The following is a 5,652-nucleotide window of genomic DNA, read 5'->3' as shown; positions in this document are numbered from 1 at the left end:
TATTCACTTAGTCTATTTGGATGATCCATCTTTTTTTCCATCCTGTGAAAGCACAATCTGCATTTTGTGCTCTGGCTCTTCCTCTACGTGCCCCATGTACAAATTGTAGAGAGAGCTACAATTCTGGGTTCTGGGAGAGCTTGTTGGGTGTGTTGTATTGGAACTGGATGAGCTGTAGCAGGTCAAAAGCCCACAATGAACCAGTGAGCTGAGACATGAGCAACTGTGAGCTGTGCGATCCCAGTTAGGGATGTGTAACCCTATCCTGTGTTCTGCTTGCCAGCTCATACAGACATCATCTCTGCTTCATCTGGCTGCCCTTCAGAGCTCTGCAAAGGTTCTTATCTGCAGAGTACCACAGGATCCTTTCCTGAGATGCCTTGGACCTGTCTGAGGTGCCAAAGAAATGCTAATTTTGCTGGATGGGGTGAGCACAGCCTACGATACAATATATACAAAGGACACAAACTGCAGCCACACAAGGTGGTTGCACTTCTTTCATGATACTTTCTCACAGGGAAAGGATGGAGATAAACTGGACAGCATCCTTATCCCTCACAGTTGCTCACAGCCTTCACAGGCTCAAATTCAGCACTGGCTGGATGTGTAACACTTAGAATGTCTGAATGTGGTTGATCAATATGTTGTGTGGCTCACTGCTTCCTTGGGGTATTTGGAAGCCAGAGAGGGAATCTGGAAGAGTTTGACAAACTTACCACCTTTGAATGAGGGCTGAAGAGCCTGTGTGGTATATAATAACTTTTGTAGGGTTTTTTTTTTTTTAACATGATGTCTCATTTTGAACTGCTTAAACTTCTCACATTTCCCAAGGCAAATTCCAGTGAAAACTGACTGGAAAAAATGAAGCTGTTGCTGATCTATAGTCAGAAAAGCCTGTTTAGATGTCTATGTAGACCATCTTATGTTTTGAATTAGGCATATGAACTCTAGTTAAAGTTGAAGATGCTGCAGAATTGCAAATGGTGTACTTGTAGTGAAAGCACAAAAATAGACGTATTGGTTTTCTAACTGAGAATGCACAGCTGATCACTTCTCAAATTCCTGATATTGAAAACTTCATTTAAGCTTCAGATAGCTGTGCCAGGTCTTAGTACCTGTAGTGTTGACTTTACTCATTGAGGAGATTTAGAATACATTCGATGCAGGAAAGGGACAGACTTTTCTGTTGATCAGATTCACTACTACAGAAGGAAAGCTCTCTTATGGTTTTTTATCTCTGTTGACCAAGTCCTCAGTGATGAATAACCTGACTAACTGTGAAATGCCATGATCAAAAGCTACAGAAAATTACTAATTTCTGCCAGCCTAATGTTTAAAAACTGATTTTGTCATCAACTAACCATCTTACAGGGAGTTTCGATGTGGCCTCTCATTCACAAAAGGCAAGGATCAAGGATTTCTGAAGTGACTACTATCAAGTGATCCTATAAAGCTTTTTGTCCCTTTGGAAGGTGTAAGGCCATGGGCTCTAGGCAGCTGTGTAGTCTGCTCAACTTTTAATATGCAAAAGCTAATTGTTGAACAGATTCAAAGACAGCATTACTTGCTTTATTACTCTGGCAATGGAAGTATCAAAATAATATCAGTAATAAAATCTATACCTTTTTTTTCATAAAAAAAATAATAAAGTGAAATATATGGGGTCATTAGAAGTTTTTCTTTCTGCTTCTATGCATGACCCTTTTCCCCCAACATATCAGTAGCTCTGAGTTGCTCTAAGTACCTGCTGTCTGACTCACATTTGTATACACAGGGTCTCTGACAAGTTTTAGTGTATAATCTGGTCGCACAAAGAAGTAGAAGCATATTCTTTGACTTACTCTTGATGTATTATATTAATTTTGGCAGGACTGACTGGTTTGTCTGCAGAAAATTTGGTACATTCATTCCTAAACTGCTTTGTATCACAAAGATATTATGGGTTGTGGAGGTACATGTTTTTCTTTACCTTGTTTATAGAGAAATACACATTAGGGTTTAAATTGTTCCTGGCTTGGCAAATCTAGCTGTCTTTCAAGAAGATTCTATGCCTTGCAGTATCTATGCTAAGTCTTCTTTCTGAAGCCTGTTTTCAACTGCTCTCAAAATCTACATGTGTATATCTGTCAAAACTAACTTCTCATGAGCTCAAGTGCACCTGTGCAGTTGATCAAGAGTGGGCACTGCTGCTGAGCCATGGCTGGCTGTCAGTTCTATTGCTGTCCTTTGTCTTTTCTCTGTTCTTATTCATTTTTCTTTCTTTCTTCCTTAGTATATGGCTCCTTCTCCAGGTTTCCTCCACAGCAGCACATCCCTGTTGGAATTTGGCTCCCTGAGACAGGTGACAGCAGCTCTTGAAGCACAACTGCTCTGCTCACCAGAGCCTCCTCCTCTGTCTTGCAGTGGTTGAATCAAGGATGGCTGAGGCAGCAGACATGGAAGGTGAGTGTGGTTTAGGAAACAACCCACTTCCTTATCCTCAGTTACAACACTCCATCCCATTAGGCACCCATAGCAGTGCAGCCACAACTTGGTGATTGGCAGGGAAGGTGTGGAATAAACAAAACTGTCAATAGTCAGAGTTTGGAGAATGTCAGGGTGATTTCTGCAAGGGTAGAGAATTGAACGTGTCTAAATGGTGTTTGTGGGACACTCAGTTTAAAACTTGAACTCACAGGCATTAACTGAAAGAGACAAACAAGGCTGTAAATTGTGCTCATTACAGTCCTTTTATGGAGAAGAAATGCTGGGAATATCAACATGCTCACAGGCACTGACAGGTGCTTTAGTCCTACTCCAAAAGCAGTGGTTCCCTGTTTTATGGTATGAATATACCAACTGAGCACTCTGCTGTTTCAGGAGCATGGGAGCCTGAACAGGTTTTGATTTTAAAACCAGGATGGAAAGAGGAAAACCATGAAAGAAACTGAGTGAAGGTGTACAGGATGACGAACTGACTGGCAGTGTGGTTAAGGCATGCAGAGCTGTGATTTTGGGGAGATAAGGAAGGGTGCTGTGGCTGTAATAGCTGTTAATCCAGCTGAACACAAGAGGGCTACAGGAGCAAATTTTCTGTGGATTGAAAAAGTTCTTGATGGAGCTTTGGTAATGCCTGTCTACCTTGGCCTGCTTTTAATTTTATACAGCTGGGAAATGAAATAAAATGCTACTTGACACCCTTTAAGTGCTTGTGTACACCTGTCACTTCAGGCTATAATTATTTGGATTGCTGTTTTTAACACTTTCCTAATACTTTATAAATGTTGGGACTACTTATTGAACATGTTGATGCTGATAAGATACCAACATCTATGGCACAGGTACATGATTGGGTATGTGCTCTAGTGATATGAATACTTTGTTCTGCACTTAAAATTGTGGAGAATCCAGATTTGGTGAGCAAATAAGGAAAAAGGAGCATAGGAAAAGCAGTCTGGAAAAGTACAAGCCCTGCCTAGTAACAAAGTGCAAGTGTTAGGTTGCTTCTCTATTGATCCAAAGTGCAATTAAAAGCTACCTCCTGCAGCTGAATTTAAATTGGGCTTTTAAAGTTTTTTTCTTTCCCCCACAGACCTAGTATCAAGTGGTTAAAAACCTGCACAGCAGGTCTCCTATAAAATCACCAAGTGAAGTGCACGTCAGCCTCAACTCCTTGGTTTGCACAGGGCAGCTCACCTGAAGGAGTCTGTGAGCTCAGTTCAGGTGCTGAAAAGCAACACCAAAGCAGCTGCTGGCTAGAATCAGAATAAGTGTTTAGTGTTCTGTCTCATTTGTTGTGGTACTCAGTGTCAGTGAAAAGGCTTCTTCCTGCAATAAAAGGGTAGTTTGGGTTTTTTTCAGAAGGAAAGCTTGTGCAGTTTTGTTTAGAAGGAAGTGAGAATGTTAGATTTTGTTCATTTCCTACTGTTCTTTAGACAGTAGTTTGTGTTTCTTAATTGAAGCTGACAGGATTTGTTCCTCTTAAAATGCACAGGAAAATAACTTCCCAATTAATTGTAAATCACTGCTGAATAGATAGCTTTACTTATATGGTTCAGGATTAGCTTCTGAAATGCACAAAGCTTGCAGAGATTAGGAGGACCCAAGACAAACCTGTTGCACATTTAGGCATCTGACATTTTAGCAGACTTCTTTTCACATAAATAATGCCACCAAAACTGCAACTTAGGAGCTAGGGAAGTTTTTTCATCAGGTGTAGGCACTCAAGGCTCACTGAATCCACTGTAACTCTTGGTGTGAATGTTTTCTATTTCTGAATATGACAGGCTGCTAGGAGAGTGGAATATAAGCAAAGAGGATAAAATGTGCCAAAGGAGTAAAAAGCTCCTTGCCTCTCTTAAAAGCCTGTTTCAAAGAACCCTTAAGAAAGAAAATGTTTATACTCCTTCCATGCAGAAAAGGAAGCTAAAAAAGAAGGGTCTCAAAACTGCTTTTTGCAGCAGTTTTGAGTTAGAGAAATAAATATGCATTACTTTGCAAACATTCATGTTCAAGTTAACTAACTGAGCCTAAGGGAAGCAGTGGAAGGAGTTCATGTTGTGGCATTCAACTGACATAAGTTCACCCCTTTGGCTCACCTGGCACAGCTGTGTGCCCCAGCTGCCTCCCCCTGCTGAGTGACACTAATAGCTCAAACTTCCCAGCTAGGAACTGCTGATGGTTATCTTCTTTATCAGAAAATTATGCAGCTACACAATGCTAGTGGCAGAGAGGAGGGAGGGGAGATTTCCAAGTCCTTACCATGGCTAGTTAGGCAGTCATTAAGTGCAGCCTGGCTTTCTGAGCTGGAAAGCATCTAATTTAGGCATGATCCTATATCTGCAGGCTTGTTTCTGTAGGGCTTCTTTCTGCCAGCTTCCAAGATTGGCCATAATGGGCTGACTTTGGCCACTGCTCTTAATGTTAATTATGCATGTTGTGTTTGCTGCTGCTGCCACTTTTTTCTGATTACTTGCAAAAACACACAAGCAGCAGGCTGGTTCTCTTGAGTTTATGGCCTAATTAGGTAAGATCTTTGCATAGAAAAGTAAAATGATTGGGGAACAGTTATTAAGCAAAAAGAAAATTATTGTCTATCACCTAAGTAAATTAGACAGGTAGGCAGTGAGGGGTATGTTCATCCCTTAATTTTAAATTCCTTTTGGAGATTAAAGTATTGAGGCCTCACATCTGTAGTACAGCTGCACTGTGGTGTCCACATTCTTGTGTGTTAGGCAAACCCAGTTCTGAGTGTTCTCTGAGACCTGGCTTTCCCAGAGCTGCAGTGCTATCTGTGAACACTCCCCGTTCAGCAAGGGAGTGTTTGGGCTTTTAGTGCAGTGTCAGCCCTCTGTTGTTGTGCACCAGGCCACAGCAGTTAGAGCTGGGGGTGCAAGGGACAGGGGTGTGAACGTGGTTATGGGGAAAGCAGACATTTATCTCCTGGGAGAGGCAGTGGCACTTTGTGTGGGGCTTTCAATCTGGTAAAAGGTTTTGGTCTGCTTTAAGAGATTCTGATTGTACTATGTATTTGGCAGGCTCACTGAAGGCAAGGTGGTGTCCCAGTAAAACCAGTGAGGCCAGTGCTGTCTGGCAGCACAGCACGGTGTGTGCTGCACCCCACAGCAGGAAGGGTGAGACGTTCCTGCCCTCTGCAGATAGTGCTCCTTTATG

The sequence above is a fragment of the Fringilla coelebs genome (assembly GCF_963513975.1).
Source record: "Fringilla coelebs genome assembly, chromosome: 10".
NCBI classification, from domain to species: domain Eukaryota; kingdom Metazoa; phylum Chordata; class Aves; order Passeriformes; family Fringillidae; genus Fringilla; species Fringilla coelebs.
This window is presented reverse-complemented; position numbering follows the sequence as displayed.